We start from the raw sequence: 17,160 nt of genomic DNA, 5'->3' as shown, positions 1-17,160 counted from the left end.
CTAATCTTCAGGTCCAAAAATCAAGTCTGGTTTGGAGGAAGTTTTAGCGGTCAGTACATCTCAGCATGAAATCCATTTCCTAACTAGTTGAGTGATGTTACGGTCTTGACGACTTCCCTCAATCTTTCTAAATGTCCCTTTTTTCATTGCAGATGAAGAAATTGGATTCTGTAACTTCTAAGTTCCTTCAAACTCTGGTTTCCCCAAATGACCAAAATAATATGAATGTTATAGAATGGTATTGGGCAAGGAGATAAAAATAAGTCTATATTTTACTCTTGGCATCTAAGCCTCCAGAATACAAGGCACACCATCAGAAAGGAGGCAGTACAAGCGAGAGCAACTCATTCTTTTTCCACGGACCTTGGCTCCAAACCATGAAGGCAGATCTGTAATGCCACTATTCCTTAGATTAGTTGCACATAAACAGCCTTGGACCTTCCCAGAGGGAGACATCCCATTCCATCCTTCACAGCTTCCACCTCATGCTCCTTCCCTCCCTCTCACACACCTACCCCAAACCAGGACCACGGCCTGATTCTCAACCAAGGATTGGGATTGAATCTGAGTATCTTTAGGAGAAAGTGATTTCACCTTCCTGTTCCTTGCTTTTCTCATATGAGGAGAAGAAAGAGGAGAAAACTATCAACCGTCTACGGCTAGGCTGGAGACTAAATGATACAAAATAATTGCAAAACACCAGGTAGTAAATAAGGGATCAAGAAATAGACTGTAAATGTCAGTTATGGGATACCTACTTTCTGCCATTGTACTCTATTAGGAAACTAATGATTCTTCAGTGCTTGCCTGATGCAGATCCTTGCCTGGGGCAACTTCCTGATGGAATCCACCTTTGTGCAGCATGAGAACCAGGAAATATGGTTGCACAGCTACTGAGCTGTTGGTGCTTGACGTCACACAGGGCTAGAATCACGTGAAACAGAGAAGTGCCTTCATGCAAACCGCCGGACGGTCCCTCATTTGACAGACCAATGAGCCATTATGCCCCCTCAGGGACACTAATTCTGAATAGATTGTTCTGAGCTAAAGCAATTCTTCCCTAGGACACAGGGTTTGGCAACTGAAGCACAGAGGGTTTTTGTGCTAACATGTGCCCTCAGCTGGCTTTCTCTGAGCAGGGCACAGCTCATTCAACATGCCTGTTCTTGACCCCAGCCTTACCTTGTCAAGATCACACCCAAAGTATAAATGCAAATACTACTTGGGATCTGGGTGCCCCATCCTGATCTGCAGGCCACAAACGATTTGCTTTTAAGCAACATACCAATGAGTTAGACTCCTGTTTAGCACTCCTTTAGAAAAAAAAAGTTTACTATTTTTTCCAAATTATAAAAATTATACATGCAAAATATGGCCATAGGATAGCACGGAAAAGTATAAAAAAGAAAATAAAAAGTACCCATTAGCACTCTATTACCTAACAGCAATAGCTGGTACATCTATCACTGAATTGCTCTCATACATATATATATGTATTTTTTTCTATACTTAGATTTGATCTTCATACTCATCATTGTTAATGGCATCCAGGCTTTTAGGAGGACATGCTAGTGAGTTTTCCATATACAAATAAGGAGAACATCTGGAGAAAAAGAACTTTTTGAGTTCTTTTTCTGGCTCATTGTTTTTAAAATCAGATGAAATACAGGATATTTTAATTTCATCCTTCCTTTTTAAAACAGAATCTTCACTCTGCCATTTTCTCAGCAATAACAGCACATTTTCAGATACCCTCACCACCTCCTCCACTCCCACTCTAACGAGTATTGAACACTCACTCTAAGATGTTACAGGACCACGTGATTGAAATTTCATCATTCTGAGATGGGTCCTGCTCTACCTAAGCTGAAAACTGGCCTGAGCCACTGGGTCACACAGAATTCTCAAGGTTATTCTTTAGTTGATAACCCTCCCAGGTTATAAGGAAACTAGTCTTAGAACAAAGTCTTCCACACTTCTGGACAGTTATCAACTATATCTTTCACACTAACCAACCCCTCCAAATCAGTTCTGTCCTTTGATCTTCAGGCTTCAGGAAATAATAGTTCTCCATTCTTTGGTGTGTTCTTATCATCAGCTTGTGGAAGGAATTCCCTCAAAGCCACAGTTCTAGAGGCAAGACTCTGCTGCCCTTGTAGTCTACATCCGACAGCCACATCCTTTAGACCATCAACTATATTCAGGACAATTCAAGATTCCACCTACGCATATGGTTTCTCTCCTACCATGAGTATGCAAAATCCTATGTGTCGACTACCTTCAATACCACTAATGAAAGCCCTTTTATAACATTTATATTTTGAGGTTAATTTGCTACTGCGTTACCATCTGGCATTCAGAAGTCTAATTTTTATAATGCCACCTGTTGGTGAGGGGTAAGAGACAGCTACTGGAAGTTCCTGCAGGTGGAATGATTAAAATGTCTGTTGCCACACAAAGCACCACCTTCCTCACTGGACTCACAGAAGCTGAGTTAACAAAAACAAACAAACAAGCAGATCATTGTATTGTGAAAATTTTCAAAATAAATTGCAGCCAATGTAACAATTGCACTTGGATGCTGGAAGCATTATATGCCCACCAAATGCTCACATTTTAGAGTTCAAGGCTGGATTTGAATTCTGGCTCTCTCACTAAGTTTGTGGTCTTGAGGAAGACTTTTAAACTCTGTGAGCCTCAGTATTCTCAGATGTGAAATGGCAGCAACAATAGAGTGCTCATGGGGGCATGTAATAAAGAAAAAAATGAGATGTGTAAAGAAAGAACACTGGTGTTCTTCCCCTTCCCCTCCCTTAGATGCTCAATAAATGCAAATAACACTAGTGTTATTGTCATTGTACAGTCTGTTAAGAGTTTGTGTGTCTTCTCTGAAGTACAATTGTTTTATGGTTTATGATGACCCTGCTGAGAGAAATCCCAGATTAAGGAGTTACGGGAAGCACCTTATAAAAAAAAGCCTCTCTATTCACATCTGTCATTTGTAGTAATGCAATCCCATCAACAGGAGTGGCTTGACTATTACCTTTTAAAAATCCGTTAAATAAAATGTTTCCATCACAACAATCGAATTTAGAGATCTCAAAGATAAAGTTTGGTTGCATAATATTTCAAAATGGCAAGTGATTATTTTTCCCTTCAGTGTAATGCCTTGTAGACTACCATCCCTCATTCCGTGTTCGTTCATACCCTTCTGTGCTCTTGGTTTGAAGAGAGACATGACAGAAGAAATAAAAGGTACAGGTGGTCTGCTTCTAGTTCTGAATCCAGAAGCATCAAGAACCCATATCAGAGACAAAAATCTTTGGCAGAACCCCTGAAGAACAAGAGCAATGATTTCCTGTTCACCTAGTGGCTCATACAGAAAGTGTTCCAGCATCATTTTGCAGGCCTCCTCTGGGAGTGGCTGGACACTTGAGAAGAAATAATGGTGGCCGACGAGCCCGAGGAATAAGGTGGAGGTGATGGTGGTGACTGAGTGGAGCCCAATGACTGGATGGCTGGGCACAGATTAGTGTTGGTATTAGGAGACCTGCACATCCCACACCAGTGCAACAGTTTGCCGGCTAAATTCAAAAAACTGCTGGTGCCAGGAAAGATTCAGTATATTCTCTGTACTGGAAACCTTTGCACCAGAGAGTTATGACTATCTCAAGACTTTCGCTGGTGAAGTTCATACTGTGAGAGGAGACCTCGATGAGCATCTGAATTATCCAGAACAGAAAGTTGTGATGGTTGGACAGTTCAAAATTGGTTTGATCCATGGGCATCAAGTTATTCCACGGGGAGATAGGGCCAGCCTAACCCTGTTGCAGAGGCAGTTTGATGTGGACATTCTTATCTTGGGACACACACACAAACTTGAAGCATTTGAGCATGAAAATAAATTCTACATTAACCCAGGTTCTGCCACTGGAGCATACAATGCCTTGGAAACAAACATTTTTCCTTCATTTGTGTTGATGGACATCCAGGTTTCTACAGTTGTCACTTAACGTGTATCAGCTAATTGGAGATGATGTGAAAGTAGAACGAATTGAATACAAAAAATCTTAAAAGCCAGGACTGTCTTGTTTTTTTTTTTTTCATTCCCTTGTTCAAATCAAGTAATTAAACATTTATGTTTCACTTTTATAATATTTTGCAGTAAAATATATCGTCTTCTGTTAATACAAAGTTCTAAGCTTCTTATAAACTATAAGAATATATTCCCGTTTTCATATATGATTTGTATAAAAAAATATCCATCATACAGTAAATGGTCACGTGTTAAGAAAAATTTATCCTTGTAAATATCTTCAAAGTTGATATCTGGAAATTTATTACAAAAGTAGTGCATGAGGAAAAAGAATCTAGACTTTCTTGTACACATTTTTCTTCTAGTAATAAACAGTTACCTTTCATTTGTTAAAAAAAAAGGAAGAAATGATGGTATGGTGTGTTTAGATGTACATCTATGGTGTGTCATGGAGGCACATCACTCTTCCCTTCTGGGCTCAAGTGGTTCAAGGAAACATATATTCCTGTGTTGCCCAATTAGGCAGGTGGGATCCTAGCAAGGAGACATGGACCTTTCCAAGCCAGTACGCGAGAAAAGTTGAGTTGTCCTAACGTACTCACAAAAGTCATTAAAGTGGCGTGTGAACTGGTAATGACCAGACATGGGTTCCATCTATGGCTACGCGTACCAGGATGACAAAAAGACACAGGATGCTTGCTCTGTCCCACAAATAAAACCTTTAAAACTACTAAGAGAAATATGAATTCTTGGAACTAAAAATAAAAATACCCAATTTTTAATTGAGAAAGCCAGTATATAAGTGGTCTGTCTTCAACTGGTATGTATGGGGTGGTGGTAGAGGCTGGTAACCTGGGTCAGAGAGCGGCCTGGGCTTGGGTTAGACCCTGGATAATAGAGCAGGGACTTAGCATCCCTCCTGCCTGTCTCTCAATTCACCTGCCCTTTCACTCTGGATACAGGCTTCTGTGCCCTGCATGGAGGTAACTGCAAAGCTGATAGCTTCGCCGAGCAAAATACGGTCTGGGACAGGATTTAATGCACACAGGAGTGAGCTCACTATTCCAACATGTCTTCTGTTTCCTTTGAACAGGGTATCTATAATCTGAATTTATTTCTAGTAGGAAAGAAAACCATAGATTTATTAGTTGTGACAAATTCACTAACAGAAAATAAAGAGGCCTATGAAAGGAGGCAATAAGAGAATCTGAGCTCGGGCACCTGGGTGGCTCAGTCGGTTAAGTGTCCAATTCTTGATTTGGGCTCAGGTCATGATTTTGGCCCTGAGTCAGGCTCCATGCTCAGTGGAGAGTCCGCTTGGGGATTTTCTCTCCCTCTGCCTCTCCCCGTGCTTGCATGCCCACGCGCACTCTCTAAAATAAATAAATCTTAAAAAAAAAAAAAAAAATCTCTGAGCTCTTCCGGGTGGGGCATCAGGGAGGACTTAACCCAAAGTGGTTTGGGTCAGCATTGGAAAAGACTGGCACAAAGAATAGACAAGAGAAAAGGACTCCAAGCAAAAGAAAAGTAGCAAAGTAGCACATGTTAAAAATCCATGGCATGGGAAGGAGCATGGAAGGTGCTGCATAAGCGGGAGGTGTGTCGGTGGGCAGAAGCGAGAGGTGGGAATGGGCGCTGGAGCACAAAGAATGAGCCGATGTCTGCGGCCCCCTCTACGTGTCTGACCGTCTCCCCACACCATCCCTCTGAACCCGGACCAACCAAAGACAAGAATCCTCTTGAGGTCAGGAACCATTTAATGAACATATACCTTGTAAATAGCAAAAGACATAGAAACTGGTGGTGTGTCCAACTGTATGCTTGATAAAGGAACGAGAGATGTGGCAAAGGAATTGTATCCAGTGCAAGAGTAGATGAGAAGCCCTGTCAGGATTGGATCACACCTGTAAGTAGATTTCAGGGAGGTGAAAGGAATGGGGACAGAAAGAGTGCACTTTGTTGAAGCAACTGATGTGTGGGGTTTGTGTAAGTATCTGAAAACACAGGGGATGACCTAGCTGAGAACGCACTGTTTGCCACCATCCCCGGAGGCTCCTGGGATGGACTCCATTATTCTGATGTCACGTTTGTACGATTGTGTCTTCCATTGTTTGAAGGAAAGTAGATCTTTTTTTCTGCTTAATGGTTTTGAATATGAAATGAAGTATATATATATATGCATATATATATATAACCTTTATTTGTCCTTTATTAGCTGATTCATTTCTTAGTACTTGAGTTTTATTTCTTCATTGAGTAAAAATATTTATTGAGAGCCCCTGTGAGGAAGGTACTGATCTAGGCTCTGGGTTTCTTTGCTCTGGCAGCCCTACCAGAGTAATAAACTTGATGTTGGACCAAATTCTTTGTGTCCATGTGCCCATACCATTGTTCTCTTGCTGGACTTCTACTTGTTCCCAAGAGCAGGATCACAGCATTTATGGAATGGGATTACTTTATTAGTGGCTTGACATGTTTTGCTGTAGAAGTATCAGCACGTTGGGTTTGGGAGTCATTACCTAGATCCCACTGAGCCATTTATGTAATGCACTATGTATAGTGCATGAATTAAATACCCTTTGTTACTCAAAATAGGAATTCCAAGCCCTATGTAACCCTAATGGCTTCAGGGAGGTGTCCCCAACTTATGTCAAAGGAAAAATCATTTTGAAACTAGAGTTTTATATCTAGCCAAAATTATATTTTAATGTAAGGACCTAAAAAGTGATTGTCTGGTATTAATCAGCACAATTAACAACCAGATTTGCCAAAAAAAAAAAAAAAAGACACCCACCAAAACACTATTTTGGAAATAATATTTAATAAGAAAACACATAAATAAAGCCAGGAAATGATTCAGGATAAAAGGTAAGTAAGAATGAACAACAACCTTAATTAGGTCTGTCACCATCTCAAAAGTAAACCAAGCCCTGACTGAAAAGAAACAAAATGGAGAGTAGATTAACACTGGGGCTAAGGGGTAGTGAGGAGAGAATGCAGATGAGCTCACGAAGTTACTTGTCCTTGGGAGACAACGGGAATACCCATGTTAAAATGTTGACAAAGAAGGAGAGAAAGAAGCATACAGTAAGGGTTACAAATTGAAATAATGATTTCCATAGAGACTGCACCATTAACTAACGGGAATTAAAATTAAAACTTAATAGGGGGCACCTGGGTGGCTCAATTGGTTGTGTGTCTGGCTCTTGATTTCGGCTCAGGTCATGCATGATCTCAGTGTTATGCAATCCAGCCATGCATCAGGCTCTGCAATGCGCATGGAGTCTGCTTGAGATTCTCTCCCTCTCCCTCTCCCTCTGCCCCTACCCCTCTCACACTCTCTCTCTCTCTCTCTCTCTCAAATAAATAAATAAATAAATAAATAAATAAATAAAACTTAATAAAAAAAACAGAAATAAAGATGGCGTAAATTAGCCAAAATAAAACATTCAAAGAATACACATCAAGGGCAAAACCTGAAGACACAAAGTGTTTTCTTTTAATCTACGTATATGTTGTTGACAAAAGGTTGTTTGAGTGTTGAAGGAAAGTTGGGAAAATTTGGTCATGCCAACTGTAATCTAATCAGACAATTTTATGTCAGTCAGTTAATTAGAAATAGACTGTAAGACAAAGAGCATCAGCAGAACTGGGATTTCATCACTGAAGGGCAGCAGGATGTGCCACCCACTGGGCCACTTCAGCATGTGAGGAGCTGGAGCTGACTCAGGACAAGGTTTTTTCCTCCCTTCTACCTGCCTGAAAGGAATTTGGAAAGGGGCCCTGCACCAGGGGGAGAGAGATTACCAGAGATACCAGAGAGACTCATCTGCCTGGCAGGGCAAACACTGGGGACCAAACATCTGCTCTTCTCATCCTCCTGTGAATCACCTGCCGGCCCTTTGGAGCCTCAGACACCCGCCCCTCTCCTTAGCTCAGAATGGTCTATAAGCCTCCAGCTGCCTCTGTGGCTCGTTTCCTTGTGGGGTCCTCATACTATGAAATTAAATTTGTTTTGCTCCTGTTAACCTGTCCTTTTATTACAAGGGGTTCTCAGCCTGAAAACTTCAGGACCCTGAAATGTACAACAGTTCTAATTATGTATTTCCTAATAGTAATAAAAATATATTATTTTTTACCATTTTATATTCCTCTGTATTACTAAAAACAGTGTGATGTATTATGTCGCTTATTTTCTCTCTTTATATATATATGCTTATATATATATAAATATACACATATATATACTTGCAATATTTATATTAGAAATTGGGAAAACTAAGTGGAAAATTTGACAAATTCCTCCTTATGTTTCAAGATTTTAGCATTTTTCACTTATTAGACAAAATAAAGAAAAAAATTTCAGAAAATATTTTTTAAGTTGACCGCCAGAGTTAAAAAGGTTAAATAAAAAACTTTATGTACTACTTAGGAAAATGTTACGTTCCTCTCGAGCACACCTGGAACAGTTGTATACTGGGCTCTACAGAAAGACTAAAGCTTTCTTTCACAAGGTAGTTCACAGATTTGACTCTGGCCACTTCCTTCCTATAAATTTGCATCACCAGATTTGCCTCAGCCTTTGAGGAACCCAAGGAGCGAGTCTGCCACAGCCTGAAACGTTGTCCTGCCATTCGAGGTAGAGCGGACCCACAGCGCTTAGGAAAACACCAGGTGCCAGGTGCATGACTGAGAGTGCTCCTGAACCTGAGAAATGTTCTACTGTGTGTGTATGTTCTCATGTTTTGTGAAATCAGGATAATACCATAGAATATAGTTTTCTGTCCAGATGTGTTTTCTTACTTAATATCATTGCATAATACTTTTTCCATCCCACCATCCTGTGCCCTACCCCAGCTCCCACCATAGCCGACAAGTTCCCTGGGCTCCCTCCAGGCTAGAAAGCCAAGGCCCGCTTCTAAATATCAACTCATGCTATAAACACCCACAGAATGAATTTTAAAATCTGCAATCGTCAAGTGCTGTGTTCAGGCCACAGTGGTTTTCACTTTTCTGAACACAGTTGGTCCCTTTCCCCCACTGCTCCGCCCCCCCCCAAGAACCAGACCGAATTCTTCTCCTTGTGAACTTGGGGTGACAAGCTAAGCCCTGGATCCATCCGTACGGGGAATGTCACAGGACCCATCCAGTGCAAATCTCCTACTCTGGTATCTAGATCCTGAGGCCTTCGTGAGAAATAGAGAATCACGCCTTGTAGTAGCAGGAAGAGAAATCAGTAAAGATCTCAGACTCAAACCTGCAGGATGTTAGGCTCTTACGAAGGGCAGAGGAAAATGAAGTGTTTTGGAAGATGACAAGGCAAAAGCAGTGGCTAGAGTCTCTTGTCGAGGGCTGGCTGTGTCCAACTTCGATGTCCTTCAGGCCAGGAGTGTGTCCTTATGAAATAATTTGAGACTCCTCCCATCAATGTCTATAAGTTTTCAGTTTCATCAGCTAGAGAAATTGAACAGTTTCCTTCCTGTAAACATCTTGGTCACAATGAAAAATTACAGCCAAGTTATTTTTTCTTAATTTTTGTGGTTGTTGTTGTTAAAAAAAAAAAAATGGTCTGTAGCTGCAAGGAGTTACAGCCCTGACATTTTCTTACCCGGCAGGCAGACTTAAATGTGGATCAGCAGATACCAACACCCTGAACCGGGGCTCCAGTTTCGAAGGGGAGCGATGAGTCATCCAGCCACTTCTCCCCCCTTTCTTTCTCCCTCGCGGGGGGGGGGGGGGGGGGCCTCTGGCAGCAGGGGAGGGACCTTCGAGGTCTGTCATTACCAGCACTTGAGCGCACTTCCTGGATGGAGGAGGTCGGCTGTAAAGATCCTTTGGTTTCAACGCCCTGCCACGCACATGCTAGGGGCCTGATAAAGGGACAAAATCATAACAACTACGTGAATCCTTCCTAGAGTATTTGTAAATGAATTGTGCACTATTTGTATGCTTGCCTATGCCTGGAATCCTTCCCTTCAGTGACTGAATTTCAGTTTTATTCTTGCCATTCTCAGTTATACAGAGAAAGCAAGTGTGTAACGTGTAGAGTTGCCTTATATGAATACGATAACCAAGTCTTTCAGAATTTGAAAAAACACTAAGCCTCTAAAAGGGTTGAAGGCCTGACAAATATTTTTCCTTGTATTTTTTTTTTTTTTTTAATCCTACGAAGGGCACGGGATACACCCTGGAGAATCTGAAGATGTCAAATAAATGGAAGGAGTCAGCAGGCAGTATTGTAACCTGCTATGTGATCTTCACGAAGGATGAGGCCATGACCGGCTCAAACACCAGCTAAATTTGGCACATTAAGTGAAGCCACCTAAAGGAGGAAAAGCTTACTGCATTAATCCACACCAGGGTGATGGAGAAGAAGTTGAAGTCTGAATTGGGAAACCATCTGGATAATTCCACCAAAGCAGCAGTAAGTCAGCAAAAACCAAGGAGGACCCGCCAGGGTGACGCAGACATCTGCGGGTTTTCATGATTCTTTATTACAGATTTTACCACCGCTGAGGTGGGTGCATCGGGCTGGTCTTAAGGGAAAGGGTGGAGAGGGACCTTAGGGAGGCCATTACTCATCAGTTAAAGAATTGCTCTATAAGAATTATCTCTTTAAGAGAATGCACACAGAATAATAAAGGTAAAGTGAAGGGACTATCCTAGGAGACAAATATGGCAGGGTTATGAAGCTGCTGATATTATAAGAGTTAGTCGAGATGATAGCAGCATGCAAATAATTTTATGGATTGAAATACTCCTTCCAACTATAATTAAGCAGAGTTGACAGTCTTGAATGTTTAATCATATGCTTAACTGTTGAATGTATTCCCATCCCAGGCAATAGCAGCCAATCTATTTCTTATTCTGATGACACGTCACAACCAGAATCCAAGCTTGGTTGGAAATGCGTTATTTAAATGAAAATAAATGACTATTGATACAGTTCAGTTGGGCTTAAAAAGACTGTATCTCACATACACAAATATAGACTATTCTTCTTTGATCATTGATCATTGTGGCAAAAAATAGATCATCATAGATGATTAGATGCCAGACTTGCCTAATGAATCTTTTCCTATAGAACTTTCAGGGAGATATCTTGAGAGAATGTGCATTAATAGGGCCCCCAATCCACACCCTGCCAAGTGGGAAAACTTCACCACCATCGAAAGTCAGAAGATAGTCCTAGTTTTTTTGCATTCAATCACCAGCCAAAGTTCCATTTGGCAAGTCAAGACTTCTAATTCCATGTGTTGGAGAAGAAAATTGAGCAAACATTGGAGGGCTTGCCTTACGTAACTTGAACAACCCATTCACAATCGTTCCTGAAGTTTATAATATTGATCTTGGAAATCTTGTTTGCTCTCTAGATAAAAGAATAATAAATTTAAATATACCTTTAACCACTTAAGTGACCAAGGAAAATAAAAATAGTAAAAAAGAAAAAAAAAGAAAGGAAGAAAAAAGAAAAACAAAGCCCACCTTGCATAGCATTGAAATTGCAGACGGATGACCACGGCAAGCCAGAAACAACAACTGCTTTTTGTTGTAACAAGTGTGCGCTGGGCTGAGTGGCCAACTCAGTGTTCATTTCCAAAAAACAAGCGCTGTGCTCCAAGGAATGAGAGAGACGTGCTGGTAGACCCCCATGTGTCCCTGAATGCATCAGTCTCAGGGCTGTGTTGCTAGAGCCGTGGCCTTGAGCGTGAATAAACAGGACTTGTCAGTGTCAGAGCTCTAGGAGACAATGTGCCAACAGAAACCCTGGGAGCAGACTGGCTCGCCTTCATGATCCTCTCTCCACAGTGGCCTGGGATCGCATGAGTTGCATCAGAATGCTTTATGAAGAGAAAGTTGCCTCATCTTTAGAAGTGTGAGAGGCAAGGATGGGAAACAAGTCCATGGAGCCCATGGAGTCCATGGAGCCATCTCCTCAGACCAGAAATACTTAAGAGTGGTGTGAGCTTGGGATGCCTGGCTGGTGCAGTCGGTTAAGCATCTGACTCTTGGTTTCGGCTCAGGCTGTAATCTCAGGGTCGTGAGATTGAGCCCTGCGTCGGGCTCTGCGCTCAGCGTGGAGTCTGCTTGAGATTCTCTCTCTCTCTCTCTCTCCCTCTGCCCCTCCTGCTCATTCTCTCACAAATAAAAAAATCTTAAAAAAAAGAGTGGTGTGAGCTGACAGTACACAGGGCAGTCACCTTTGTGATTGGACCTTACTTGTGTCTGACTTCTCATCGATGTGACCAATCTACCAGAACCCAGGAAAGCACCTTCCCAGGGAGGTGAATCAGCAATAATAGATTTCTATATGAAAGTAACAGTAGTAACAATGGAATGCAGCCTGAAAGAAATTGTACAACTACTTAGAGTGACATAATAGGATAAAGGAGAATATAAGCATGTTCATTACAGACATAACTATAACACAGGATAGGAAAATTCATACGACATAGGATTACTGTTGTTTCAAATGCATTTGAGGACAGCCATGCACTTTAGCATTTTACCCCTTAAGTCCATTTCTCCCTCTCCATATGCACTTGTAAGATGATCATAAGGTCTTAAACAAATAAAATAGGCTACAGAATATTGATTGATGTAGGATGCCATTTTCAGAAAATATTATGTGTATCCTATGTAGTGAAAATCGGGAAGGGCACATATGTGATATAACTGGATTTCAGGTAAGTTACATTTTGTTTCAGTGCTTTGTGGTCTGGATTTAGTCATTTTTGCTAAGATAATTATGTATTAATTGCATAAAAAGAAAGTTTAAAAAAAAGGGAAAGAAAGAGAAGAAAAGATAAAAAATTGTAGTTGATATAATTTTGCCACTCTGGTCCCCCGTAATCTCATCTCTTTTCTTGTGTATAATACAATACTCTCCTTTCACACAATGAGTCATTGGCATTTCAATGACCTATGAGGCCGGTCTTCATATTTGTGGGACATAGCAAGAGTCTGGCAGATCCAAGTTTCAGGGCAATATAATCAGAACTAATAAAGTCATGCAAGTATAAAATGCAGCTTACTCATTTCACTTCCAGGTGTTTGTGTGTGGTTTTCCTCCCACCTGGATTTCCCGAGACCCTTAAACTCTTGTCCTTTGCCCACTACTTGCTTGGGTGTCTCTGTATATGTGGCTGGACATCTTTAACCTCAATTTATATATTACTTCTTGCCTAGATTAGATGACCCTCAGGTGTGTTTCATTGGACCCTGTGAAATTCTTATCTTGGTACTTGGTGTTATTTTGTTGGGCAACTGTATTTATTGAGAGCACACTCTGAGGAGGTCCTGAGCTAGTAACTTGGATAAAGTACTTTAAAAGACAGACGGGGCACTCCTACTCCTGCAGCTTATAGTGTGAATGAAATGACAATTAATAATTATAGTTGTCACAAGTGGTAGAAAAGAAAAACCAAGATCCTATACAAGTAAATACAAAGAAGACTTCTAGCTTAAGATAGGGCCTAAGGGAGGATTTCCTGAGAAGGAGACATTAGATCGGGAGCCAGAGGACGAAAAGCGTTGACCAAATTAGGTTTGTGAGAGTCCTTCAGTAGAAGGAAGCAGTGTATTGAAGAAAATCTGAGTAGAAAACAAAAGGAAGACACTTGAGAGACTCAGTAGACAATGAACCCATTGCTGTGTTCACAGGTATTCTTGTGGATGCTACATAGTTCTCTCCCTCTGCCAGGAAACCAAAAGACAGAAAACTTCCTGAGGTCAGAAATGTCAAATTCACCAAGGGATACTCACTATATGCATTTGATTAAATGACAATTGGGAGTTATTTTTGTGGAAGATGAAATGAGATGCTATTTTAAGGCTCAAACAAAATAATATGTGTTAACGAAAATGGAGCAAAGGAGGGATGAGGAGAAAATATCCTATTTAAGAGAAAATGCCCTTGTGAACACGTGATCACTAACCCAGATCTTTCTCTACAAAATCCCTAAAAGTCTTACCCCACCGAACTTCTCTGTAGTAGTATAGACCTTGAGATATTCTTTAGAAATGGGAGAAAGCGCTGTTTATTTTTAAGAGTAGGAAGATAAATTAGTGAAAATCTCTGGAAACTGAGGTGCAGAATGTTAAAACCTTGTGAAAGTCTAAGGAAATGAAGTATTTTGAAAGATTACGATGGAAAATCAGACTAGTTGGGATGATTTAAAAAGTTGATTAGTGCTGGCTGTGGGATGCTGTGCCATGAGCTAGTTTTCTCCCCTCTTTGCTTTTCTCCCAGAAAAAGAGTTTTGAAGGTATGAGGTGATTTGGAGACTCCACCCATCAATGTTTGAAGCTTAGATATTATTAGGAAAACTGCAGTTTCCTTCCTGCAAATATCTTTTTTCTTTTTTTTTTTTAAGATTTTATTTATTTGACAGAGAGAGACACAGCGAGAGAGGGAACACAAGCAGGGGGAGCGGGAGAAGGAGAAGCAGGCTTCCCTCGGAGCAGGGAGCTCGATCCCAGGACCCTGGGATCATGACCTGAGCCGAAGGCAGACGCCTAACGACTGAGGCACCCAGGTGCCCCTTCCTGCAAATATCTTAATCAAAATGAGAAAGATGATAGCAGAAATACCCTCTTTTGGTCTTGATACACATTCATAGCTGAAGAGAGTTACATTAGACCTTTCTCATCCACTAAACTTAAATGTGAGTCAGTAGAAACCAAAGTCCCTTATTTTAGACCTAAATGGGAAGGTGAGTCACCCAACTGCTTGTCTCTCCTTCCTTGCTCTCAGAGTGGCTGTGGCAGGCGGCGACCTTGGGAGAAGCATGTGTCATTAGCCCCACTTGACTGCACCTCCTGGGTGGAGGAAGGTCTGCTCTGAACTCTTTGAGGTTTCAATAACATGTGACACATTCTCCTAATTATTAACACCTGGCATTCCTGGACCCTAACAGAAGCGCAACATCATCATAAGTATGTGAACCTTCCTGGCATATTTATAAATGAGTTTTTCACTGGGTACCTTCTTAACTATGCCTAGGATCCATTATTTCAGTGATTGAATTTCATTATTAGCCTTGCTTTTCTCAATTACCCACAGGAAACACAAGTGAGTAATGAGCTCATATGACCACAACAATAAAGCTTTCATATTCCTAAAGAGCACTGAGGTTGTGGACGGGCTGAGGATCTGATAAACACTTTTCTTTTCTGTTAGGGATAAGGAATGCACTCTGGTGAACTGTAATGTCAAGAAGTCAAGTGAATGGAACCCATCAGGAGTAGGTATTGTGATAAGCTATTATCTGACTGGAAACAGAGTCCCCAAGTAACAGCTAAACATGGAGATCGTCCACCGTCATCTGAAGGAAGAAACTGATAGGGTTAATTCAGGCTAGTGACATGGAAGAGAAGGTGAAGTCTGAATTTGCAAACTGTTTTACTTCACTGAAGCATGAATAAGTCAGGGAAAAGCAAGGACGATCTGGCATGAGTCCTACAAAAACCTGTGGGTTTTCATGACTCTTTATCACAGACTTTAGTGCTGCTTATGAGGATGCACGGGGCTGGTCCTAAGAGTAGAGAGGAATAGGGGTGCCCAGTGACTCAGTCTGTTAAGTGTCTGGCTCTTGATTTTGGTTCAGGTCATGATATCAGGGTCATGGGATTGAGCCCTGAATCGGGCTCTGAGCTCAGTAAGGAGTCTGCTTGAGATCTCTCTTCAGCTCCCTCTGCCCCTCTGCACACCCTCCCCCCCACCCTGCCTGCATGCTCTCCTTCTAAAATAAATAAATCTTTAAAAAAAAAAAAAGAGAGAGGAATGTTAGGGACTTCAGAGAGGGTCCAGTAAAAAACCCTGCTGAGGGGCGCCCGGGTGGCTCAGTTAAGCGTCTGCCTTCGGCTCAGGTCATGATCCCAGGGTCCTGGGATCGAGCCCCGCATCGGGCTCCCTGCCCTGCCCTAAGCCTGCTTCTCCCTCTCCCACTCCCCCTGCTTGTGTTCCCTCTCTTGCTGTGTCTCTGTCAAATAAATAAAATCTTAAAAAAAAACAAAGAACCCTGCTCAATCAGGTTGAGGCTTGCTTTTGGTCTTGGTAGGATGGGTCTAGAGTTGTCCATTGTGTGATGTTTACCCCGCATGTGCAGCCTCCCTGCTTGGTTAGTTGGTTGCCCAGGTTGGAAAGATGTGTCTCTATTGTAGTAACATCCACTAGCCAGCACTGAGCGCTCCCTCATCCTTCCTCTCTGCGCTCAACCCCATAGCAGCTGCTGGGCCTCGCTTGATCTGAGCCCCAATACGTGCAGATCCCAGGACTCAGCCGGTGAACGAGGCGCCCTCCGCAGAGCTCTCTTCTCTCCAGATGCCAGCTGTTTCGGTGCCACACATACTGATGTTTACCGCCGTGGCCGGTGTGGCTGCCAGGCTCTGCTCTGACACCTGCTCCCCGGCTGCAGCCCGGAAACCCACCCCGGGCACCTGCGGTGCTTACTGCTGAGTCGGCTTCCCCTCAGGGGTCTTATCCTTGTGCAGCCTGCTGCTCCAAGCCTGAAGCTGTCACCTCCCATCCTAGGACGGAGTCATGGTGTTGCTTCTGGGGGGAGGCTACTCTACAATCCCCAGAAACAGAGTCAGCTGCTCTATTGTAAATATTGACTTTAGGGGGCACCTGGGTGGCTCAGTTGTTAAGCGTCTGCCTTCCGCTCAGGTCATGATCCCAGGGTCCAGGGATCGAGCTCCGCATCCGGCTCCCTTCTCTGTGGGGAAGCCTGCTTCTCCCTCTGCCACTCCCCCTGCCTGTGGTCCCTCTCTCGCTGTGCCTCTCTCTGTTAAATAAATAAATAAAATCTTTTAAAAAAAATATTGACTTTAGGAATTTAATTTCTTTGGGTGATATTTGCTGTCATGTAGGATAGATGTCACTCACTACTTTCTGACTTTTTGCTCTTTGCATGTCCCTCTTTGGGTCACATGGGTCTGGAATCCACACACGTAAGAGAATGGGAAAATACTGTCGAAAAAGTAATAATGTGGTGTACCTACAGATCAGGGGGTTGGGACTAGATGTTTCACTGTAGCTAGAGATAGGGAAGCTTCTTGAAAATATTGGCCCCTCTGTATAAATCACCAATGGTGCTTCCTCCAGAGAAACCAATGCCATG

At 42.1% G+C, this 17,160-nt stretch overlaps 1 pseudogene; it reads left to right on the top strand.

The window, feature by feature from the left end:
* Positions 1 to 3,490: 3,490 nt before the first annotated feature.
* Positions 3,491 to 4,074, top strand: LOC114199141 (vacuolar protein sorting-associated protein 29 pseudogene; annotated as a pseudogene).
* Positions 4,075 to 17,160: the final 13,086 nt, after the last annotated feature.

The sequence above is a fragment of the Eumetopias jubatus genome, unplaced genomic scaffold, assembly GCF_037043125.1.
Source record: "Eumetopias jubatus isolate StellerSeaLion01/CBP00866 unplaced genomic scaffold, mEumJub1_p1.0 scaffold_12, whole genome shotgun sequence".
NCBI lineage: Eukaryota > Metazoa > Chordata > Mammalia > Carnivora > Otariidae > Eumetopias > Eumetopias jubatus.
This window is presented reverse-complemented; position numbering and strand designations above follow the sequence as displayed.